This window comes from Heterocephalus glaber, unplaced genomic scaffold (assembly GCF_053883595.1).
Source record: "Heterocephalus glaber isolate CG9 unplaced genomic scaffold, H.glaber_assembly_v1.0 deba00001442, whole genome shotgun sequence".
Taxonomy (NCBI): Eukaryota; Metazoa; Chordata; class Mammalia; order Rodentia; family Bathyergidae; genus Heterocephalus; species Heterocephalus glaber.
In genome coordinates this window covers 11,616,251-11,642,918 of record NW_028258296.1, presented here as the reverse complement: position 1 = coordinate 11,642,918, position 26,668 = coordinate 11,616,251, and the positions used below count along the sequence as shown (strand labels likewise).

General features: G+C 38.0%; 1 protein-coding gene and 1 pseudogene across 8 annotated transcripts in view; one reads left to right on the top strand and one right to left on the bottom strand.

The window, feature by feature from the left end:
- The window catches only part of Slc44a5 (solute carrier family 44 member 5), a 357,115-nt gene that overhangs the window by 134,432 nt on the left and 196,015 nt on the right, over positions 1-26,668 (top strand). The gene's annotated exons all lie outside the window — the stretch shown is intronic.
- Positions 170-24,814, bottom strand: LOC106009122 (UDP-N-acetylhexosamine pyrophosphorylase pseudogene; annotated as a pseudogene).

The window sequence follows — 26,668 nt, the reverse complement described above, 5'->3', positions numbered from 1 at the left end:
TATAAATAAAACCTTTAATAAATTGAGAATCATAAAAACACTATATGTTCAGTCATCTGGATCTTGAGAAGTTTGCAGTAGTGGTAGGAATTCAACAAACAAAATAAAACCCTGTGAATGTTCAAGCTTCAGTCTTCTAGGAGAGATACTATAGGTTCACAATTGTCTATCAATAATAAAGGTTTTCCAGAAGATAGTAGATGGATAGTATACCATTTTTCACCAGTTCATGAACTCTATTCTCATCAGTGATTGCAAGTGCATGGAACTCTTTATCCACCATATGATTTTCTAGTCCTTCTCCAGCACAGAAAATGGGAGAAGAGATTTCACACTGAATTGATACATCATTGGCATCCTTCAAGAGTGGAATTGCTGGAAGGTGAGAATCATTTTCATCTTTGAAGTGGCCTCCTACATTGAGGAGCCAGCAATGATGAAGGTACATCAAAGCACGCCTTGTAGGGGAGGAGTTGTCCTTCTCATTCTGACTGGATTCTTTAGCAGGGAAAGCTTGTCTTCCCATAATACCGCATATACCACAAACTGTTTTGCAAACTGGAAGATGTCAAAGACAAATTTTTCCATCTTTACTTTGTTTGGATTGTCTGCTTAATCATCTCCCCCTGTAAATCCACAAGCAGATCCTTCTTTTGAGCCACATGGTACTGCAGCTGAGGTTCATAAACATTGATAAGATTTCTCAGAAATGGTACAGTAAAAAAATGCTTAGCAGTGTTGCCCGTAGTGAAAAGCGGTCCATCTGAACTTCAGTTCTGAGATGTTGCCAGGGAAATCTCACTCTATTCTACTACCTGGTACACTCCATCCACATGGCAAAGCACTCCAACTGCTTCTGTAGAATTCATTTTTTCTGTCACCTTTGCCCCACAATCTACTTCCTTCTGAATGAAGAATCCAATGAATGATGGGTCTATAATACTTTTACCAGTACATTATCCACACAGTAGTCATGAATGCACCAAATGCCTCTTTGTTCCACATCCTCCACAATGTTCTGAGCTGCAAGAACCTGATAAAGATTACCATTTCCATCTGGAGCCTTAGAAACTTTGCTCTTCTCTTCCAAAATAATTTTCCCATCAAAATTCACAGTAGGCAGTATTTCCTGCTGAAAAAAAGATTGCATTCTGTTTTTTTAAAAATAAGAAAACCAAAGTACTTGTACTTTGTGAAGAACTCCTTTGTAGCTTCCATTGTTCTGCCACTCGTCATTATATACCATGGAATGATGCATTTGTTGCCATAGTATTTTGCAGCTAACTTCTATAGCTTCAGGATATGCTATTCCTGAATCTGAAAAAGTGTCTTTAAGGAATGGCAAACCAACATCATGCATCCCCTTGAGATATGCAACTTTAAATTTTGCTCCTTGCTCACCAGCTGGAACCGCTACTTTGTTCAAAGAAATCTGGAAAGGTCCCTTGCTTTCCCAGGCCTAGAGCTGGTCTTGATCCCTAGTAGCACTGCCTGCCACCTCTCTGGGAGAAGTTTTATTAGTGTACCTACTTTTTCTTGATAAGACTGGTTAAATCTTTCAACAGCCTTTGCAAAAGTTCAGTTCCTCAAAGTTCATGGTCTGGAGTGCCACATAAAATTCTGCCTATTGGGCTACTTCCAGCTCATCTGGAACTGTAGCAGTTGTTCCTGCCCAGATCTGGACAACCAGATTTGAGGCCATAAACACTCACAGTGCTCTGGTAGCCAAGCTTTGTGAAAACCGTGGTATGGTTTCTGCACCTGTGAACCTCCCTCTTCCCAGCCACTCACTCATTTATAGCCAGCGAAGAGTCAGGGTAAGGGTCAGTGGATGGAAAATTACTAAGAGAAAAATATACAGTAAGGGAGAATTTGGCTAAACTGATTCATGGGATTCTTCCTGAAGGCAGGCCAGAACAACACATTATCAAGGTTGGGGAATGAGAAATTTGATCAGATATTGATGATGGGGGATTCATACTAAGCTGACCCAATAGGATCCTTGCTAAAAGTGGAATAAATGAATCAGGGCAGAGCTCAGGGTCAGGGCCTAGGTGAAAGGAGGAGTCAGATGAGCCTGAAGAGGCTTTGTTAGGGAGTTGAGTCCAATTGCTCTCCCCTACCGCAAAGCCCTATTGCAGTGATTTCTTCAATAGTCTTCCTAACCATCTCTGACAAGTGTCATGAATATATTTTTAATTTAGCACTTGTAAATTTGTTAAGTGTAGAAGCTTCTCAGTGATTTGGTTTTGAAACTATTTCTTTAGAAAATGTTTTGTATTGATTAACAACATGGGCAATAAACAGAGCCAAATTAAAAAGGGTCAGATTTCACCTTTGCATTTATAAATATATCTCATAGCAGTATAATGAAAATTAAATCAGTTAATACCTGTCCAGTGTGTATTAATACTCCTTGGCACATAATAATCATTCAGTAAAGAAATTGACTACATGATAACAGTGGTTGTAAAAAATGTGTGTTCTTCGGATGATAGGCAGAGGAATATGTGTACACACAGTCAAACCTGCTAATTGAGTTGTTCAAATCATGTATATCTTACTTGTGATTTGTGTGCTTCACCTTGCAGTAAAAAGCATATTAAAGTTTCCCAACATGTATAGCCTAATAGTATATGCATCTGTATATCTAATAATATAACTAATCTAACTTCCTTTTGGTTAGTGCTAGTATATTTTTAAATAACTGTGTCTTAATTTTAGACACAAATTTGTGTCATTTGTAAGCAATGTAATTATGTAATTTGGTAAAGCTTTTTTTAAAAATTCAGCTAATATTTTAACAGGTAAATTATAGTTCCATTATATTTAGCATGATTAGTTGTGTATTTGGACTTGTTTTTCCTTTTTTTAGGCTCTATTTGTTCTCTCTCCTCTTTTTTTCCTCTTGTCTTTTATCTTGAGTGTGGCTAAACTTTTAAATGTTTCCTCCAGCGACTTCGGTGGTTCCCGCGTAAGGGGGCCAGGGTTCTCCAGCAGGCGTTTGGAAGTGTGTGTGGGCACTGGTGGTGGGAGTGTGGGCACAATGACTGCACTGGGTACTGGCATTTGGAGTAGAGCTCAGGGAGGCAGATGTGAATAGGGAGGGTGGTTCTTCGCGATGAACAACTGTCCTGCACAAATCATTCGCACTTTTCTTGGAAAACACTGCTCTATTGGTCTGACAGTGACACACTACATGTTTCTATTCTTCTGGTCACCTTTGAAATTTTACCAGAGACATTCAATCTAAAATAATTGAAAACCCTAATCCCCCCTTGAATAACCAGAGGATCCCATAACAGTTGTACTCTTTCTAATGTCACATGGTATTGTCCAAAATTTTAGTGATTTTGAGCACCAGAAATGATACACTGTTATCATTATTATTTTATATTGATGAAACTTATAGTATTATTTCCCAATATTGTTGTCTCCCATTCTTTCTTAAATCTCAGACATTTTTTTCAGAAATTATTTCTTACCTTCATGAAGTTCATTTAATGTGAGACTATTACTGGTAAATTCTATCATCATTTACCCAAAAAAGTCTTTGTTTTGCCCTTATCATTGACAAACAATTTTATTACCTGCTTCCAGGAAATCACATTCTCCGGGGAGTCCCCTCAGTGCCTGCTCTTCCTGACACCTCCCCTCATGTTGGGGTGTCCCAGGGCTCAGTGCTGGAACCTACCCAGTTTCATGACTTTCTATACTGCCCACGGACTGCTAACTGCCAGTCTGATGTCCCCAGTCCAGTCCAATGAACTCTGAACACCTGGATCTGTTCTGGCATTTGCATTGAGCAATATACATTTCAAACTTCATGTAATCAAGCTGAGCGCCTCATCTTCCCTTCAAGCCTGCTCTTTTCTAAAGAGCTTTCTTCTTCATAGTGATAGTCAGTTGCATATTTCTAGTGATCCATCCAGAAGCTCTCTCTTTTATAAATCACTTCAAAGACCCACCAAATTCTCTGACTCTACTTCAGATATGACAGCATCTGACCATTGGCTCCATTACTACCATGCACGCAGCACCATGCTCACCATAAAAACTACATTTTGTAGTTGCTTTCAGCTGGTTTCCTGGCTTCTTCTCTTCCTCTCTTATAAACTCTTCCTATTGAAGTCATTCTTTAGAAATGGAAATCAGATTGTGAGCTGGCTGTGGTAGCTTTGTTTCACTTAGAGTACCAGCCCAAGTCCTTAGAGTCACCTAGAAGTCCCTGGAAAGAATGCGTTGTTCTTTCTCCCAGCTCTCCTTTTCTCAACCTTGTTTTCTGCCCTTTCCCTATCACTCCCACTCCTGGAGCCACACTGGCATCCTTGCCATTCTCAGCCTTGCCCTTGAGCTCCCATATGGCCTTACAACTTGCTGTCTTTCCCTCTGATGCTTTCTTTTTAGCTATCTGTCCATTTAGCTTCCTCTTGAACTTCCTTTAGGTTCTTGTCCAAATATCACTTGTTCAATGAAACCTTCTCCAATTACCATAATATTAAAACTTGCAGACTCTTCCTTTTTTGGGTACTACCATCTCCTTTTCTGCTTTTCCTCCAAAGCATCTGATATGTTTGATTAAATTATTTTTCTGTCCCTGTCACGATGGTGTAAATTCTATAAAGATGGTGATTTTCTTTTTGTTCTTCTCTCTCTCTTTGTTTTTTTTTTTGGTACTGGGGATTGAACTCGGGACCTTGTGCTTTCGAGGCAGGCACCAGAACCACTGAGCTAAATCCCCAGCCCCATTCCCTTCTTTTTGTTCTTAACACATAGTGTCTTCTAAGTAAGTTAGAAAGCACACAATTCTATGTAAATAGTATTTTTTTCAGTGCTTTTTGAGTACATTTCCCTCCTCTTCTCTTGGATTCCATTTTTCTGCTTAGAAGCTTGCTGCCAAAATTTAGATAATAGCTGTTTTCTTTCTGACTCATTTAAGATTGTCTTCTTATTTATACTTCTTCAGTTTTCACCACACGTGTCTTGCAGTAGGTATGTATCCGTTTAAAATTCTCCTACTTGGCAGACCTTGTGTCCCCAGTGCCTGAGAATTCATTTTTAAGTCAACTTTAGGATATTTCCTGCCAATACTAATTTTCTTACACTCTCTTGTTCTCTCCTTTTGTACATTCAGTAGAGGACTGTTAGATCTTTTCATTCTATACTTCATTTATTTGTATCTCTTTAATATTACATATTTTATTTTTCTGTGCTGCATTATGCATAATCCATTCATACCTGTCTTCCAGCCACTGATTCTATCTTCATTTGTTCTGTAACATTGTTACCCTTCCACTAAGTTTTTAATATCAACAATAATGTGTTTCATTTATAAAAGTTCTATTAGTAATTTTTAAAATCTACCATCTTAGGTCATTTTGTGCTGCTATAACAGAATATCACAGACTGGGTATTATTTTTTTAGTTTTTTCATAGAGAGGCTTTTGTCCTGTTTTTAACTAGTAACTTTAATACCCGCAAACTTTGAAGAGATCTGAATCAATTGTTTACTGTTTTGGATCTTGCACATGGTGTGCTTGGTGATTTTTTTAAAGTGTAAGTTTATATTTATTTGACCTTAACCTGTGCGAGTGCTGTGAGACTGTTTTGGAGATGTTTTTCCCTAAAAAGCATTGGCATTTGCTTTTGCTCAGAGCCTGGGGACCTATCTATGTGAGATCACATTAGTCTCTTTGAAGTATTTGGATTAATTTGAGGGTCTGAGGTTCAGCTCCCTGGCCTTGCAACTGGCCCAAAGCTTAGTCTTAGTAAGTAGTGAGGATATAAGTGTTTGCTTTCCACATAGTCTGCTGCCTCTTCTCATTTCCAACCACACAGTGCTCCCTACTTAGGTTCAGCTCTTGTCTTTGTTTTGTTTTTTTGGTAGCTGTGGTAGAAATACTTAGATATTTTTCTTAGTACTTTCAAACCCAGCAGCTCTTTTAAACAGTATGTTTATTCATGATCTACTTGGTTTGTAGCAGAAGGGCTCTTTCAGAAAATCTAGTTTACCATTCTGAGGAAACCATCATTCTGTCTTCAAGCCACTCTAATCAGGCTGTCTTCTTCATCATTCATTTCAGGAAGCGACACATGTCAAGGCCATCAGTAACTTCTAGATTGCTGAATTCAGTGATCAGTCTTTATTTTTCTTCTTCTTTTAGCATGATTTCTCTCTTCCTTGCAAATAACAACTTTAACAAAACCTGTGGAATAGCTGGGATTTGAATTCCTTGATTTTCTGACATCAATTTTTTTTATATTAGAGTGAATAAGAAGATGGCTAAGTAGGTCTTTGGTGGTGGCCCACTCTGAGAACAAATTTTGCTCAGAAACACTGCCACACATAGTTCAAGAACCCAAAAGAATAAATGTAACCCTAACAATGAATTGAAAGACATGTGCATTATTGAAAACCCACTATACTCATGCACAATTTATTTCTCCCCTTAGCTAACGCAGTCTCTTGACAAAGACATCACTCTTTTGACAATCTCTCCTCAGAAGTCGAAGGGTGATACACTGCTTCCTCCCTGTTTCTGGTAAATTGTCAGAAGTTTGCAAAAATTGGAGGTGATGCTAATTATTTTGGATTTTTGTGCCTCTGCTTTATCACTGCCGTGGTGCCCTATGGGCCCTATTGCACTTTGGACCCTGTTACTTCATCAGTACTGAATGAGGCTACCCTTGTTGAAATTCTACAATTCCCCCAAAGACAAGCTCTTTCAGTAAATAATATTAAAGACTAAATACAGACAATAGAATTCGGGATGAAATTGTTTGCTCTGTAAATCCTCTAAATCAGGATTGTGGCAGATATTGAGGTTAGATTCTGACACTGGCTCATTATAAAAAATGTGAGGAACTGCATATATTTAATGCTTGCACTATTTCCAAATTTGTCTAAAATGGCTACGTTGCTTTTTTATTAATAAATAAAATTTTTAAATGGATCATCTCAGTTCTCAAGTAATGGTCTTGTATGTGTGCCAGAAAATTCAAATGGAAGAGTATTTTGGCAGAGTTAGTCTCTCTCATAGATCCAGCTCTGGTTTATAATGCAGGTTCAAAAGAAGCAATGATCCTGCTTCTTACAAACCAATGTTGAATTCAAACGTGCACTATAAAAAAAGCTTCTGGAGTATGCTGCATCTGTGTGAATTATTTGAGTTGGGTAGGAGAAAAACCAGGATGATTAAGATCCTTTTGTGAGGAATAAAACATTCAATAATCACTAAGAGAAAAAGAATTTTATAGTAGTGACATGTATAGAAGTTAAAGCCTAAAATAGCATGTGTGTAAGTCAGAAGGCAGTCACATTTGCTCATGCTAATTTTTTATATTAGCTACTACTTCCGTGAAATAACCAAATTGTGAAATTTTAACACAAATAATTAGCTTATTCTTTATGGTAAAGTTGACTAAACTTACATATTAAACACAAATTCACTATTTTATAATGATAAGTAAGTATTTTATAGTCAGAGCATAGCATAAAATTAATAAAACTCAGTATTATGTTCAAATATAATTTTGTAAACTATACTGTTTCCATTAATATTTTTGAACTCCTTTAAAATTATGTTGCAAAATAAAAAACAATGTAGGAAATCTTTTTCCTTCTTGTAAAAAACAAATAATAGGTAACATAAAGCATGCTCTAGTATATTGGTTTTAAAAGGCAGCTCTTATTTGTCATTATAATTTCTCATTTAATCTTCTTGAATTTAAAAGTTGAAATTCTTTGAGTTTAGGCCCCAATCAGGTCGTTTTGTGTTGATGGTGGTGGTCATGGGAGGGGTGGAAAGAAAATGCAAAACATTATGTTGTAAAGATCTCGTAGAAACAATGTTGAATTATATTGTTAGTTATTTTATTAAGTAAGCAGTACAGAATCCAGTTATTCCAATCTTGGGTTGAGACATGAGTTCTCATAAGCCAATGAAAGGAAATTATTAAATTTACTCCAGAGGGAGTAAATGAGCTGCTTTTACTCAACACAGAGGAATGAAGTAGGTATTTTTTGCTCCATTGCTGTAGCTCCCTAGATCCAGGTGGAGAATGTGAAGGGCCATTGCTGCAGACTGTCTTGAAAATGCAGATGCATCATCTCTAGCTCTAGACTGTCTCACTTATACATGAGCCCTCTTCAGGTGGGAATACAGGTGTTGTACTGTGTGTGTGTGTGTGTGTGTGTGTGTGTGTGTAGGCAGAAGTGAGGTGGTTCCACACAGCAGTCTCTGCGGTGTCCTTTGGGTGTATCAGAAGCCAGAATCAAGGATCATGGTGGTAACCTTGACAACCTTAGAAAAGGAGGCTTCTTTTCTAAGGGTCAAGAGTGACGCTGATGTGAAAGACTAATTCTTCAAAGATAGGATTTCTTGACAAGAGTCTTAATTTTCATGATAAAACTACACATATGTAATTTATTTTGCATATGTATTTCAGTTAGTATGCATTAAATATTTCAGTCAATTGACAAGTATATTTCAGTTAACCAAAACTCTAATTCCATGTCTTTACAGGGCTTTATGGGTTTGGAGGGCTAGCATGGGTGGACAGAATATATTTGAGTATTTTGGACCAAACATGACAGTGACAGAGTGGGTAGTACTAAAATTATCGGACTTTTGTAAAATGACATGAAAGAAGAAGAGTTACCGAGTCACTTCAGTAATTCTTTTATTGAATGTTTTCTAGTGAAAGGCACTGTTTTAAGTATAGTCCTTAGGGAGCTTGGTTCCAGCTATTTGAGGAAATACATGTATCCACACCTAATTGTAATACGGGGTATAGTGTATGGGTATGTGCTACATATAAGCACAAAATGCTGGGATACAGAGAATGGAAAACAATTACTCCTTACAGGAAGAGTTATTGAAAATAAATTTTATTGAACAGAAATTTTAGTTTGACTTTAAAAGTTGAGTAGGATTTTAATAGGTAGAGATAGAAAACAGGTATTGTAATCACAGATGTAGGCAATACAGAGTGTATTCTAGAAATAAGTAGAAAAAATAGCATGTGTGGCTGGAGTTGCAGGGGAATGGGAGACCAGGCAATGCACTAGATTCGGGTTAGCTCTCAGAAAACTCGGAATATCATACAAGGAGTTTTTTTCTTTATGCTATCGCAAGAGTTGAGGAAGATTTTGTAACAATGAATTTTTTTTTGTCTCTTTATTTTTTTTAGTTCTTTTATTGGTACATTTTAGGTATACAATTCGTTTACATCTATCATTGGGTGCTTGTACCTGTACATGATGTATCTTGGTTCTTATTTTTTTCCCCCATTACCTGTGTGCCCTTCACCCCCTCCACCCTTCCCTATTTACATAGATTTCGTTTCCATTTTTTTTTCTTTTCTCATAGGTTTTCCTTTCCCTCTTTTCCTTTCCCCTTCCCCTCCCTTCAATCCTTCATCTTTGGACCTTTTTTCCTATTTCAAATTATCAGTTATTCATTTTAATCGTTTTAACCCTTGTTTACACTATCAGTTTCTCACACTAGTGAAACTATTTGGTATTTACACGTGTGCCCTATTTATTTCACTTAAGAGTATGGCCTTGATATGCATCCATTTAGCTATAAATTACTCTAGTTTTTTGTTCTTTATGATTGAGTAGTACTCCATTTTATATAAAAAAACAACAACACATTTTCTTTATCCAGTTTCCAGTTGATGGGCATTTGGCCTCTTCCAAGCTTTAGCTATTACAAACTGTGCCACTATGAACATGGGTGCACATATGTCACTGTGGTATGATTCTTTTAATTCTTTGGGGAAGATACCCAGCAGGGGAATAGCTGGGTCAAATGGGACCTCTAGTCCTAGTTCTTTGAGGTATCTCCATACTGACTTCCACAGTGGTTGCACCAGTCTGCATTCCCACCAGCAATGGAGAAGGGTTCGTTTCTCTCCACAACCTAGCCAGCATTTGTTACTTGTTAATTTCTTGATAGCAGCCATTCTTTCTGGGGTAAGGTGGAATCTCAGTGTTGTTTTCATCTGCATCTCTCTAATGACGAGTGATGTTGAACATTTTTTCATATATTTGTTTGCTGTTTTTACTTTCTTGTCTGAGAAATGTCTGTTCATTTCGGATGTCCATTTTTGAATTGGGTCTTTGAATTTGGGGGGGTCTGATTTTTTTCAATTCTTTCTATAATCTAGATAGTAGTCCTTGTCTGAGGTACAGCTGCTAAAATTTTTTCCCATATTGTAGGTCGTCTGTTAGCTCTGCTGGTGGTTTCTTTTGCAGTGCAGAAGCTTTTTCATAAGATGAGATCCCAGTTGTTGATTCTTTCTGCTATTTCCCATGCTGCTGAGGTTTTGTTCACGAAGTCTTTTCCTATGCCAATGTCTTCAAGAATTCTACCTAACTTATCTTCCAGCAAGTTTAGTATTTCTGTCTTAATATTTATATCTTTAATCCACTTTGATCTTAGTTTAGTGCATGGTGATAGGTATGGGTCTAGTTTTAATCTTTGGCAGGTTGAAATCCAGTTTTTCCAACACCATTTATTAAATAGGCTATCTTTCCTCCAGTGAGGGTGATTGGCTCCTTTGTCAAAGATGAGGTGGCTGAGTATGTCTGGAGTTGTTTCTGCATCTTCTAATCTATTCCACTGATCCTCAGGTCTGTTCCTTTGCCAGTACCATGCTGATTTTATCACAGTAGCTTTGTAGTACAGTTTCAAGTTGGGGATTGTGATACCCCCAGCCATGTCTCTTTTGCTTAGAATTGCTTTAGCTATTCTAGGTCTCTTATGGTTCCAAATGAATTTTTGCATTGTTTTCTCTAGTTCTGTGAAGTATATTGTTGGAATTTCAATCAGCATTGCATTGAATCTATATAGTAGTTTTGGAAGTATGGCCATTTTCACTATATTGGTTCTTCCTACCCAAGAGCAAGGGATGTCTTTCTATTTTCTTGTATCCTCTTTGGTCTCTTTTTTCAGAGTGCTGTAGTTTTCAGTGTAGAGGTCTTTTGCTTCTTTTGTTAGATTGGTTCCTAGATATTTCATTTTTTTGGATGTTATTGTAAAAGGAATTGTTTCCTTAATTTCTCTCTCAGTGAGTCTGTTATTTGTGTACAAGAAGGCTATTGTTTTTTGAGTGTTGACCTTGTATCCAGCTACTCTACTGAATCTGTCAATTAAGTCTAGAAGTCTTTTGGTGGAGTTTTTTGGGTCTTCTATGTAAAGTATCACAGCTTCAGCAAATAATGACAGTTTAACTTCTTCTTTTCCTATCTTTATTCCTTTTCTTTCTTTCTTTTTTCTAATTGCTGTGGCTAATGTTTGCAGAACTGTATTGAGCAGGAGTGGTGGTAGTGGGCATCCTTGTCTTATTCCTGATTTTAGCGTGAAAGTTTTGAGTTTTTGACCATTTAGTATGATGTTGGCTGTTGGTTTTTCATAGATAGCCTTAATCAGGTTAAGATAAAGACCTTCTATTCCAATTTTCTGTAGGGTTTTCATCATGAATGGGTGCTGGATTTTGTCGAATGCTTCTTCTGCATCTATTGAGATAATCATATGGTTTTTGTCTTTGACTCTGTTAATATGGTGTATTACATTTATTGATTTACGAATGTTGAACCATCCTTGGATCCCTGGGATAAATCTGACTTGGTTAGGGTGTATGATTTTCTTGATGACCCTCTGTATTCTGTTTGCCAATATCTTGTTGAGGATTTTTGCATCTATGTTCATTAGGGAGATTTGCCTGTAGTTCTTTTGGGGTTGGGTCTTTCCCTGGTTTTGGAATCAAAGTAACACTTGCTTCCAGGAATGAATTTGGAAGTATTGTTTCCCTTTCAATTTTCTTGATGAGTTTAAAGAGTAATGGCAATAGTTCTTCTTTAAATGTCTTGTAAAATTCAGCAGTGAAGCCATCCAGACCTGGGCTTTTCTTTGTTGGTAAATATTTTATTACATTTTCAATTTCACTCATTGTAATTGGGGTGTTTAGAATTTCTATATCTTCTTCATTTAACTTTGGCAATTCGTATATATCTAGGAATCTGCCCCTTTCTTCTGTGTTTTCCATTTTATTGGAGTACAGGTTCTCGAAGTAGGTATTGATGATCCTCTGGATTTCTGTTGGATCTGTTGTGACTTCACCTTTTTCATTCTTGATTGCATGTATTTGTGCTTGTTCTTTCCTTTTTTTGATAAGGTTGGCTAAAGGTTTATCGATTTTATTTATTCTTTCAAAAAACCAACTCTTTGATTCATTGATTTTTTTTGTATTGTTCTCTTAGTCTTCATTGCATTAATTTCTGCCCTGATCTTTATAATTTCCTCTCTTGTTCGAGCTTTGGATTCATTATGCTCTTCTTTTTCTAGGAGCTTGAGGTTCTGCATTAGGTTATTTATCTGAGTTTTCTCTGTTTTCCTAATGTGGGCATTCACTACTATGAATTTCCCACGTATGACTGGTTTCATTGTGTCCCATAGATTCCTGTATGTTGTACTGGCATTTTCATTTACTTGTAGAAACTGTTTAATTTCTTCTTTAATTACTTCTGTGACCCATTGGTTGTTCCAGAGGGTGTTATTCGGTTTCCATGTGTTTGTGGAGGGTTTGCAGTTTCTTATGGTATTGATCTCCAATTTTATTGCACTATGGTCTGATAATATATAGGGGGTAACTTCTGTTCTTTTACATTTACTTAGACATGTCCTATGAGCTAGCATGTGGTCTATTCTGGAGAATGACCTGTGTGCAGCCCAGAAGAATGTGTATTCCGATTTTGTGGGGTGGAATGCTCTGTAAACATCTATTAAGTCCATTTGTTCAATAACTTGGTTCAGTTCTAGAATTTCCTTGTTAACTTTTGTCTGGATGATCTGTCTATTTGTGATAGTGGGGTATTGAGGTCCCCCACTACAATTGCATTAGTGTTTATTTGGTTTTTCATGTCTATTAATATTTGTTTTGTATAGTTGGGGGCATTCGTATTTGGTGCATATATATTTAGGATTGTCACCTCTTCCTCTTGGATTGTTCCCTTCACAAGGATGCAGTGACCCTCCTTGTCTCTCTTAATTAGTTTTGGTTTGAAATCTACTTTGTCTGCAAATAAGATTGCTACCCCTGCTTTCTTCTGGGTTCCTGTGGCGTGGAGAACTGTTTCCCATCCTTTTACTTTCAGTCTATGAGTTTCTTTTTGAGTTAGGTGTGTTTCTTGTATACAGCATATTGTTGCATTTTTCTTTTTAATCCATTCTACCAGTCTATTTCTTTTGATTGGTGAATTGAGGCCATTAACATTGAGAGGTATAATTGATAGATATTGATTTACCCTTGTCATGCGGTTTTACTTTTGTTGGCTCTTTTATTTCTTATTTCTTCCCCCTTTCCCTTTAGTGTCTTACCTTGCCTGGTGGCTTCCCTCTGTTGGGCCTCATGAAGTTGTGACCTTCATTGCTTTTTTCCAGGATATTGTTTAGTAGTGCTTGTAGTGATGGTTTGGTGTTCATGAAATTTCTCAGGTGTTCTTTGTCGTGGAAGTAACTAATTTCCCCATCAATTTTGAAAGATAATTTTGCAGGATACAGCAGTCTAGGTTGGAAGATATTTTCTTTTAGGGCTTGAAATACTTCACTCCAGGCTCTCCTTGATTTGAGGGTTTGTGTTGAGAAGTCTGCTGTGATTCTGATGGGCTTTCCTTTGTAGATGATTTGTTTCTTTTCTCTAACTGCTTATAGGATTTTGTTTTTCTCTTGGGTTTCTGGGATCTTGACTATTATATGTCTAGATGTAGATTTTTTTGATCATGGCTAGTTGGAGTTCTCTATGCCTCACTTATCTGTATGTCCAATTCTCTTCCTCTGTCTGGGAAGTTTTCCACTATTACTTCTGTGAACAGTTTTTTTTTATGTCAATTGTGCTTTCTCCTGTTTTCTCATGGACTCCTATCAGTATCAACAGGACTAGAAGCTGAATGGAGAGTTTAGTAAGGATGACGGTAGTTTCTAACCATGTAGTTGACAGGGTGCTGTTGCTGATTAAGGGATGGGAGAGAAATGAGCCCGAGTTCTGTTTTCGAGCTTGAGGTGCCAACATGACTGTCAGTGGTTAAGATCCCCACTGGAATAGTGTAAAGTAGAAGAGAAAGAGAGTGCCAGAAACATATACCATGATGAATTTCTAGAGAAATTGTTATGTAAGCAGGGACTTAAAATAGTGTAAGAGAAACTTAAGAAAGAATATTAATAATGAGAGCTGGTTAGCAATGTCAAATGCTTTGTGGAGGTCAACTGGAATGAAGGGTAAGGACAACTCATGGATTTTTTTAAAATTAGAAAACTGTTGGCTACCTCTGGAGACCAGCTTGGATAGAGGAGTGCACTCAGCAGTTTCACTAGACTGCAGTGGAATGAGAACATGTGAGATGGGGTGATAGAGAAATAGATTTTTTCACCCATTTAATCCATAAATATTTATTGAGCATTTGCCTTCTCATTTGAGAAGTAAGGGGAAGGAGAGAGATGGAATAGTTATATAAAGGGGAAATCAGGGTCAAAGAAAGATTATTTTTGGATGGGAAGAATGAGCCTCTAGCAGAGGGAAAAGAACAGGACAGAGGAAGACACTGGGATGAGAGATGAAAATGAAATAATAGAATCATGTTTCCAACAGGTCAGAGGGATGACATTATAAGCGGAGGTGGGAGGGCTGACTTTGGCCAGAAGAGTGTTGATGTGGGTTGGGAATGGGTGGGGTTTGGTCTGAGACTACAGGTCCCAGTTCTCAGTTTTAATTCACACTAACTACTTTACGCATTTTATTGTTTGTGACATGGAATAGTAGTATTCTTCTTTGGAGTAGATCCTCACATTTTTTTCAAATAAAGGAACCCTCTCTAGACACCATTTGAAAGATATTTGGGGGCTACAGTGTTCAGATTCCACCTAGTCAATGAAGACAGTATCATAAAATGAAGCTGAGTGTAACTTCAGTAGTGCCACACATAAAAAATGCCTCTCAGGCAGTAATGTACTTCCTTTGTGGATCATAATGGCCATTCTTTGGAAACAGCTCCTCTTGGAGTCAGTTGGTGGTGATCATGTGAAGTAATGGCAGTGTCAGCCTCTGAATGAGGACTGACATAAATCAAATTTTAAACACTTTTAAGAGCTTAAGGAACAGTATGTTCACTCTTGATCCTGTGAGTGTTGGGAGCATGTGTTCATCTTGCAGAGGAGCCTAAGCCAAAGGAGCTTCCCTTTGTTTTTTTTGCACTGAAGGGGTGACTCTTACCCCTGTGTGAGTTGCAGAAAGTATTTGGAGGGCCCAGTTTAGACAGGCTCAATGTAGGGTAGAAGAAGCCGGATTTATTGTGAAGAATAATCTCACTCTGGTTTAATTTGGAGCAAAACTGCTTTGACTGTGAAGGTGTTGTTTAATAAAGATTCATTTTTAGGAGTTTCATCAAGCAGCATTTCATAGAGGGTTTAGAGCAATAGAGTTGTGATCAGAGTTGACAAGAAAACTTAACCTTGGTTTAATGCAAATTGCTCACAGAAATGAAGGAGGAGGAGTGGAGAGGGCATCTTATTTTCATTATTGACATGAACAGGCTTGACATTCACGTATCCTAAGTGGGAACTGTCTACACACAGGCAGGAGTAAAATGAAGATACTATAAAAATTCTGTGTTGTAAAATAATTCCCCCAGCACACAAAGGAATGAAATCTGAAACAGACATTCCTTTCCATTAGAAAATAAACAAGCTGTGCTTTTGAACATTTACTTGAATTACATGTTTTTGTCTAAGGGACTGAGGTATTCCTCCCCTTCTCTTAAAATGGTGGTTTTTATTGGTAGTTTTTGCCACATCATCAAAAATCTTGTGTATTTCTTATTGGACATGAATTAATAATGCTTTACCTGCAACACAAAGAACTATTAAAGTGATAAAAAGAACAATGAGTGTATTTCAGCTCTCCAATAAAAAACAAAAATCCACTCCTCCTCCACCCTACTAGACTATTAAATGCTGAAATATCCACAGGCTTTTTGCAAAGAGGGTCACATTGAGGGTCTACTAAATAAATAAGCTAATTAAACCTTGACTTTCTAAAACAATTCTGAAAAGTTCTAATTAATTTTAAACAATATTGAAATAATGACTTGAAGCCTCACATTCTTTTAAAATATTTTAACCTTCAGTCCCACAACACATCATATGCCATGGTAAGCTACTGATTTTCTAAGGGCTAGAAACACAGTTCATTGGTCTGTATAGAATCATGATAGCCTGAAGGGGAAAAACTCACTGAAGTTTTATAGAATTGACCAGAATTTTTAATAGTTTTATTGACTCTTGTTAGTATTTGCTTTATTTCTTTCCTGATAATATGTTGAGGCATGGAAAATATTCAACAGCAATGATTTTTTAGATGGTGTTTACCAACGGCTGTAGAATTGACTGTTTTTGATTGGAGAAAATTTTCAAGTCAATGAAAAAGATTTGGATCTTTCACGTGGAATTCTCCACTTGTTTTCTAATCTTCTCTTCACCTAACTGTATAGTGAAGACAAATAGCCACTCTTTAATCACTGGTAAATGTTATAGAATCTCTTTGTGATTGATGTCTGCATGAATTTGGGGTTTTTGAATGGAACTGTGAGCTCAAAGTTATAGGAGAGGTGGAGCAGAATACTGGGGAGGAAGCTGAATCTGACTGGAGACTAAAATTTGAACTCCAGGGCATGGATCTTTCTGAAATGCGTAGCTGCACTTGTAACATTCCTGCTTCAACTGCCATAGTTTCTCATCACCTGTGTGAGATTTCCTAATGTGCTGGTTACAAAGGGAAATCCAAGGGGCTCTGAGCGTTCAACCTATTAACTCAGATTCTCTGGGCCTTGTGTCTGCAAGTTTGCATTTTTAACAGAATTCAAGATTTCATAACAAAATTCAGAACCTGACCCACTGAATACAGTCTAGGTTTGTAGGTCCAGCAGAGACAGCCTTTTCTGAAGAGTCCTCTCTTACAAGTCCCAAACACTCGTAGTTATCAGTGGGGAAACATGCCTTTCTCTCCATATCATGTTTCAGGATCAGCAAAATTCTTTGCACGTGACTGCCTTAGTCTCTTTGTGCTGCTACATTAAAATACCACAGAACGAGTAATGTATAAAGAGTCATATGTTTTTCTTATAGTTCTGGAGCCTGAGAGTTCACAGCCAAGGTGCCATCAGGTTTGGTATCAGATGAGAACGCGGTATCTGTTGCTGTGACGATTGATTTTGATTGTGAACTTGATTGGCTCAAGAGACATTGAGGGGATTAGTAAAGTTTACCTTGGGGTGTGTCTGGGTGGATGGGGCATAGGCCTTGGGGACTATATCTGGTCTCTGGTCCTGTCACTTCTAACTCTTCTCCTGCTCACAGTTATACCATTAGTGCCTGGGATAGCAGATTTTCATAAATGTTCTTTGAATACATCAGGGATAAAACACTGGTCCACTCTTTTTTTTACCCCTAACTTTTCAGCTTTATTAAGGTAAAATTGAGTTATATACATATTCAAGTTGTACAGCTTGAATGTTGTATGTGTACACATTGTGGAATGATTATCATGATCAAGCTAATTAATATATTTACTTCATTTAGTTATCATATGTGAGGAGAATATTTAAGGTCTACTGTTCTTTGGCCTGGCAGTCTGGTTTTCAACCTGTGTATAAGATAATTAACCTTATAAGGTCTTATAAAATAAACAAGTGAATCTGACACTGGAAAAATAAAAGGGGTTGGAGGGAGAGGAGGAAAGAAGGGAACTGAAATGTGCTATGTACATGTACCAGTCCTCTACAGTGAATGCAATCATTATGAACTCCAAACATGTCCTAATAAAACTTAAAAAAAAGAAAGAGAGATGAAGAAGCAACAGAGTAGAAAGGTTGTTTCCAAAGGTTGAAGGGTGGGAGAAATGAGATGTAGGTAAGTACAAATTTGGACTTAGGTCAGTTCTGGGGTTCTAATACATACATGGATTTGAAATTTGCTGAAAACACAGATCCTTTACTCAAGGAAGGTCACTTTCTTTTGGGCAGCATTTTAGAATGAAGCTAGTTCATGGCATTCCGGATCCAGATCTACGGACTCTGGAGCCTGTTCCTTGGTTTATTAGAATGTACATGTCCACCCACTGTACTGTAAGTCAAACAAAATAGAACACGGTGTGCATGTTTTCAGTACAGATGTGTAGTGGGATGTATTAAGCATTGAAGTAGATTTTCGGTTCATGAGGATTTCTGTTTTCCTAGAACATCCTATAAAAAATCTGAGTGTTATTTCAAGAAGAACTTTTATTGTTGCTGTTTTTGAGATGAGGTCTCATGTAGACCAGCCTGGTCTCAAACTTACAGGGTCAGGCAATTCTCCTTACTCAACTACCCGAGTAGCTGGGACTACAGGTATACCACTAACCCTGACTAAGAAGTGGTTATTTTTAAAATGCTGTAAGTGATTATTGCTGAACTTGGCAGTGAATCCAACTTTTACCAAAATCCAGCTCCTTAATCAAAATACCTAAGGATGGGGCCCAGGTATGCATCCTCTTTAAAACTATAGAGAGGATTCTAAGGGTTGGTCTACTGCTTTTACTGAATGCAAAGTAATATTTTCATGAACATCTATTTAATCTATATCCATTGAACTATTTGGTATTGTGGGAAGACCAGAAAATTAAAAATCTTATTGGCACATAGTAACTTCATGTCTGATGCTACTTATTTATTGTCCAGCACCTCAGTTTGTTGTCTTAAAATTAAATGGTGGGTAGATAATCTCTCAGATTCTCAGCAACTCTGCTCTTCCATACATTTGGGATTGCAGGCCCAAGTAAAACATACTGGAATGGTAGAGTTGCACAGGTGGTGTACCTACCCTGTGGCAGCTGCCATTTATTTTTTCCTAAATAAATCTTTCTAAATTGGTGCTTGCACTGGGAATGCCTGTCAGATTTAGTTTATTATGCTAAATAGTACCCTCTTGGATGAAGCTAATTTAGCTTCCAAAATCACATGGATTAGCACCTTTCACAGCAAGGACATCTGATCAGATCACATTTTGCACTTGAAAGCTTAATTTGGGTTAGCAAACATGTTTGGAGTTCCAGCTATATCAAACACTGTGCTAAATTTTGAGATACACAGATTAATATCACATAGTCTCGTCCTTGAGTTGCTAACAAGGATAGTAGATGCACCAATAGGAAGAGTATAGGCAGTGCGATTGTCCGTAAGAAAAAACTGATGACTTTTAATTTTCTTGTTTTTACCTGTGGTCCCTATATTTCCAGAACTTCCCTTTAAGTACAGCTATACCTTACCCTCATGAAGGATAGAGAAAATATGGATTTACTGTACAAGGAAGTACAAGGAAGCACAAGGAAGACAGGACACTGAGGAAGTAGACATGACTGGAATCTGGTTTTAGAATTAAAAAACAAAACGAATGAATTGGAAAAACATGCACTTCATTGCATCTCACGGTGGGAAATCATGGATGCGTAGGAACTAAGACATCTGTGGCGTGTACAGCACAGAAGAGCAGAAGGAGTGGCTATTGAAGTAGGCATTGATAGGGTTTGTAAGGAGTCAAAAATAATCCAAGTTTCCTAGATTCATTAAAAAAATGATAATTTACTCCTCTGACCTCGGGCCAACTCAAGTTCAATCTTCAATTTTCAGAGAAGATTCTGAGGTGAAATGGAAGATCTAAAATCAAATAATGGTTAGATTTCAGATGATCAACTGATATGTTGGTATTTCAAGCAAAATTATAAAAAGCATGGATTTTTGCCTTTCCCCACTTGGAAAACCTTGTATGACTGATCTTCATGCATTTTCAGAGATATGCCAGCCAGTGCTTTTGGAGTGCTCTGCCAGGAAATCCCCACTGCAGTTGAAAATGAAATCCTGAAAATAATCATAGTGCTACAGTTTTTGAGTACATACTGTATGCTGGGTACTGGATGTATGCAATTCTCACAATAATTCCTACTGTCATAATTTTACAAAGAAGAAACCTGAAAAAATTGTTCAATAAAATGCCAAATTCAAACAGCTAACAAGTAGTAGAGCTAGGAGTTAAGCTCATAATTTATTTAGGCCCCTTCTGATGGTAAGTAGAAAAAAATAAATTTAACCCAACTCAAAGGAAAGGATGCAGGATTCTCTGATGTAACTAGCGATGGAAAACAAGATGGGACCTCTGGAAGGGAATTACTTTCCACCCCTCTTTCTTTTTGACTGCTCTTGGACCCTTGTGTTAAAATTTTCCGAGTAAGCAGCAGGGTAGAATGGTTAAAGCCTGATATAGACATGAGCTTTGCAATAATTCACCAAGGCACCTTGTGCACCTTGCTGAGGCCATAATTACAGAACTCTCTGAAGCTCTCTGGAAGCTTAATATAAAGTGAGAACAAATACTACAGATCAGATAGCTATTTCCATAATTGAACAGCCTCCATGGTTTCTTTCATAAATACGGTTTTTCCAGGTTTTTCTCCTATCATAACTCATGTAGTCTTGATTCTTCTTGGATAGGGATTGGATAAGTACATTCCTTTGAATGTGGGGAAACATTAATGTGTAACTCCTCCCAGAGTTTATGCATTGCTTAAAGGGACACTTTTGAGATTGATTCTCTCAGAATCTGCAGGATGAAATTTCAGATACCAAAGGAAAGGGTGGCATAAAGCGGACATTTGTGAACATCAGCTTTTATACTGGTATTATCCACTGTAGAAATTCCTGAGGATATCATTCACTTGAAGAGAAAATGCTACTTCATTGAAAAATCTAGACAGCTACTTTACTTTCTGCATTAGTCAAGATAGATTAGGTTATGCTGCAGCAACAAACACTCTCCAAAATGCCAGTGGCTTAAAACAGAAAGCTTTATTTCTTGCTCATGTAGCATATCCTTTACAGGGCAGCAAAGGGACCCTTCTAGGTTATCACTGCTGTCCAGCAGCATCCACTGAATCAAACATTCCTCATTACCTTGCCAGATACAACAGAAATCTCTAGAGACTCACACTTCCTGTTTAATACCTATCTTAATTTATGTGACTGGGTCATTGGCCAGAGAGAGAAACATGGGATCCAGGGACACCACGCACTGGAAGGAAAGAGAATTTTATTTTACCAACAGATCACACACATCTGTCATGTATTCTGCCAGCTTTATTGGGCAGATGTGATTACAGACTACAATAAAAGCAGATATCTCAATGGTTTTTACTAAGGGTTAGACACTACTTTAATTACTGTGTGTGTGTCATACCCAATTTTGTCCTCTTGACAATCTTTATTCCCATTTTAAAGATAAGAAAACTGAGGCATAAAGAATTTAAGTAGCTTAGCTAAGATCCCATCATAGTGCAAGGCTGTAGAGTCCATGTCCTTAACCACTAGGCCACGTTGCTATATCCTTTTTATACAGAGGAAATGTGATTTCATTTACCCTTGATTAATTAATGCACATTTGTTAGAGAAATTCTGACTTTGTAAGCGTATCAGAGATGTAAAATATAACTGTTGCTATTATTTTATAAGTCTATTAAAACAGACGTCCAATCCTGAGAGCCTTTATTCCAGGAGGCATTTTTCTATTTTGTCATGTTTTGAATCTCAGTGCTTGGCTGGTACCCTATGGCAATCTCTAATTTAGATTGATTTGTTTAAGAGAAATAGATGATAGCTTATTTATAGAGACCAACACGCAATCTGACTCTAAAACATGTTTGCCTAAAAATGAACAAAGGTAGAATGGTGGCTTGTTAACTTTTAATGATGAGCAACAATGAGGATGCAGACCTGGCTGAGAGAAGCTTGCTGTGGCATAGAGGGAGTCTCCCAAACAGATCTGTAAGCCTGGCACCTCAAAGTGAGCGGGACAACAGCATGTTCTCTCTCTGGTTGATGTTGGCAAGCATGGATTTATTGAATGGAACCTGAGTACTAACAGAGCTGCTGGGAGTGCTGGAGAGTGAGGCCCAGAATAGAGGAGAAATGTTGTGGAGCTGAGCTGGGGGCCAGACTCTGTCCCTGCTTCTTTGTGCTGCCTCTCCACGTTCAAAGCCCTGAGTAGCTCTAGCTGTTTGTCCAGGCCTGTGTCAGGTGCCTGTGCTCCAGGTAGTAGTGACACTCAGAAACTGAGTCTCCTCCTGAGTTGTACAGTGAGAGGCAGACTCTTCCATCTTCAAATCTGAGGAACTGTCCACACATAGAAGGGAATTCAGATGATACATAGCCAACACGAAAAAGACAAGTGTCCGCTACAACTGCTTAGATAGGGCTTTCTGCTGTATCATTTTGTATGATTAACCAGAAAAATGTGCCCTTGTTCCTTGCCTGTTTTTAAATTTTCTTTCATATAGATTTGCATCCAAATGACTGTTTTTTTTGTCCTGGGGGTTGAAGCTGGGACCTTGCACTTTCCAGGCAGGCAGCAGAACCACTGAGCTAAATCCCCAGCCCCAAATTACTTTTAACTAGCTCATTCATATAGTTAAAAATAACTGTTGGTTTCATATAACATATAAAGCCTGTTCTAGCCCCTTAGAGTTATAAAAATCAAAGGACCTGCTCCTGGCCTGTCTACTTGCTTGGTTAACTTGGGGAGGAATGAGGAAGTTACATGTAAATTCAGAGGTGGAAAGACAGTTCATAGAAGAGGACATAGAAAGGTTTCGAGGGGAAAGGGTAACGGAGAAAACATTAGACATGTAGAGGTGGAAGGACAAATATTTTACATTTTGGAGAAGACAAGAAAGAAGAAAGTGTGATTTTATTGTAGAACAGCAAGCTGTCTAACTGATAGTCACAGAGGTAAGGCAGTAAATTTCAATTATACCATGATCATGGATGGTTGTTCTTGAATTCTTGAATTTCAGTTCATAGATATTAAGGAAATATTGGAGTTGGCTTTTAAGAGGGTTAAGTTATAGAAATCCAACTACAATTAGGGAAAATAAATTAGTAATAATACATAGAATGAATAGAAAGAAAAGGGAACCGGAGACAAGCTAAGAGATCATATAATCCAAGACAGGCATACTAAGGACCTAAAGTAAGTTTTGAGCTAAAATAAGCATTAAGAATAAAGACAAGGAGGGCTGGGGATTTAGCTTAGTAGCATCATGCCTGCCTCACAAGTGCAAGGTCCTGTGTTAGATCCCCGGTGCTGGAAAAAAAAAAAGACAGGGAGATGGATTTGAGAAATATATATTGTAGTTAAGGAAAAGATGTTTTGTATTTGGTCACCATAATGAGAAAGGAATTTCTAATAAATTTCCCATCATAGCTATACCACCTTCCTCTTTTACCTGTGTTAGCGATTGAACCAAGAGTCTTTGCACTGAGCTACATTCCTAGCAATACCTATATTGAGACAGAGTCTCACTAAGTTGCTAAATTGCCAGGCTGGGCTTGAACTTGTGATTCTCCTGTCTCAGCCTTCTACAGTGCTGACCAGTTCATAGCTAGACCCTGAGAGAGTGATTTCTAGAACTGGATCTGTCCTGTCTGAACATCACATTAAGATGCTACCGTCACTTTTTGGATGTCCTGTCCAAGCCTGGTATAACTATGAAAAAAAAAATGACCCTATTAGTTCTTCTGAGGTAAGATTAGGATTTCCCCTCAAAATAGTAAAAATTATTGTCATTCATTGACCGCTTGTATCATATATCAAGCATGTCTTGTGCCTCTTTTCCAATCTTCACCACATCTGGAGAGGAAAATGATTGGTATTTGTATATGTATGAGGAAACTGGGGATTAGAGAAGGAATAGAAAGAGCTACTGTACAAATTCAAACATTTTTTTTTGTCATTACCCTGTGATATTTTTCTGTGGTTTGTGCTTCCTTTCAATAACTTTAATAAGAAGGTAAAATTAAAAAGTTGAATAAATATAATAAAAGCAAAATAACAAAATCTACACGTGAATGTCTTCCAGAATTAGATTTTTCCATGGAAAATTAACTAACCCCTGTTACAGTTTTGCTTGATTGCTAAAGCTGGTAAGGACCCACCCAGTCCCCGTCGTCCTCAGTGTAAACCCGTCTAGACCAGTAGACGCTAACAGTCCTTTGTGGTTCATCTCTGAGCAGCTCGCTTTCCTGCTGAGGTGTAGGTATGAGGACATGAAGCAGCTCCTTGAATTCACTATGCTTTAGGGTCGGATTGGACTGGTTCTAACAGACTTTTGTCTTCCTTTCTTGTGAATGGGCAAAGGTCATTTCCCTGGAGACAAATATAATCAAAGGGCCGTAAAAACCTGAGAAAAAATCACCTGGAAGGAACGAAAGGGGCACTGAAAGGGATGAAGGGGGAGCTAGATTGTTGGAGGGTGCTGGCAGCGAGACCTCGGCCGAGTGGTCGCTGTCCAAGGTACCGCTGAGGCTGCTCTGTGGGTAGAGAGTGGTAGAACCGGCGTTCCCGGAGTTCCGGGGCTGAGAAGAGCCAATAGCGTGGCACGTTCAAGGGCAGCCTCGCCTGACCTCTGGGTCACTGAGCTCGCTGCCCTGGCGGTGTTGGAGGAGTCGGTGCGAGGGCTGCTGCCGTCCACAGTCTTCACTCCTGGTGGAACGGCCAGGACAAACTCTGTAGATCTGAAACACACACGTTTCTTCATTAAATTGGGCTGCTTGACAGCTCCTGGGTTCCGAGGAGATAATTGTCTGTATAGACTCTTTCTCTTCCCCTAGGCCCGGGTCCCTCGGTTGCTGACAGCGTTCCTTTAAAATGCAATGCTTCTGCAAGTTCACAGACATCAGAGCTCCCCAGGTTTATCAGCCATCTGCCACTTTCACACAATGAGTTTTGCTCCCTTTCTCTCTGATTTAAATTGCTCCAGATTACCAAGTTCTTTGCTATTCATGTCTTTTATTATCCAGCCAATCAACCATCAAATGCTTAATAAAGCTCCTAATATGTTCCGGGCAGAATGCCTGGGACCGGAAGGGCATTGCTGAGGCCGTGACCTTATCTTCCCCCACACTGGGCTGTGGTTGTGCAGTGCTTTATTGTCTTTTTCCTGTGCCTTCTGTATCACCTTCTACATGGTTAGCACCTTAAATTTACTGCCTACTCTAAGTTGTGCTTAAAGAGCTATAAGAGATAAAGTTAAATTTTTAATAACCTGGAAAGGAAGGTGAAATAGAATTTTAAAAAGTGACCTATGCAGGGCAAGGTGCACGTGCCTGTAATCCTAGCACTCTGGAAGTTTAAGTTAGGAGATCTGCAAGTTTGAGCCCTGCCTGGGAAACTTAGCAACTGTAGTGAGACCTTGTCTCAAAATGAAAAATAAAAACGGAACTGGGGATAGAGTTCAGTGCAAAGGAGTTGAATTTAATGGAACAGTTATTATTTTTGATGCTTCCTACTACCAAATGGTTTGTTGTTGGGAAAAATGTATTTAGTATTTTCCAATTGCCTGTATTTTTCAAATGGATTTTATCTGTTCTTGTTGTCTCCTGACCACAGTTGGCTCACTAAATTCTTCACTGGATATGTTCAAGAAAAATGAACTACAGTGAGATACTGTAACTTAAAATCATACTCCTTACAGTTTGATTCTGAGAATGCATTATTTGAAACAAAATTTTTCTTGACATTTTAATATTTCATCTATCTTCTGAGATGTTCAAACCTAAGGCAAATCTCACAAAACTAGATACCTTTTCTCTATTGAATTGTCATTTCACTGTGCATATACTCAAACTCTTGTTATTATAAGGAGTTTGCTGTGGAAAAGCAGATAATACATAAAATATTTGAAACTATCTTAGGGGAAAAACATTAAAAATATGGTAGGGGGCCAGGGATTTAGCTCAGTGGCACAGCACCTGCCTTGCAAGTGCAAGGTCCTGAGTTCGATCCCTGGTACTGGGATAACTAATGTATAACTATAGACTAAGAGTTGTCAGTTCTGTATGTTCAGAATTATATAATAATCTTTTAAAAACCCCCAAATCTATATAGGCAGAGCAAACCCAAACCAAACCAAGCCCCCAGAATCTTTAAGCAAAGAGATGTATTAAAATTCTTCAGTATTCTGGGAGGTGATCCTAAGTATTTGAAATGCATGATTGCTTTAAAGATATGAAACAAAAGTGCCATATACCATCGCCAAGTTCAAATTCTCCAAAGACTTATGAGCTTCCAGCAAAGCAGCACCTTTTCTAACCACTTGATGGTATCTTTGCTGCCTGTACCCTGAGCAACAAACTGTAGGAAACTAATGGTGTTTTAAATGGAAAACAGCAGCTCATTATGATTGGTTAATAGGTTGTTGGCAAAATTTCAACTTAATGGGTATGCAAGTGTATCTGTGTGTGCTCAGCAAGGCCGATCCCAGACTTCCTAATGGTGTCACTCAAAGCTATAAATTTACTTTGACAGCTAGTAAACAGATAAGTGTGCCCTGGGAGCAGGGAATGTGGAGCTGGTAGCAATCTCCAAAAGAGGTAAGGCAAATAGAGCCTGGCACATATTTACACAGCAAACATTTAACTTTCCTGCTTCTTCAGTCTTAAATAGGATGATAATAAAATAAAACATGATGCAAAAATGTAATTTCTTAAAATCCTTGACTCATTGACCTTGTTAGGGATATAGGATTAAAA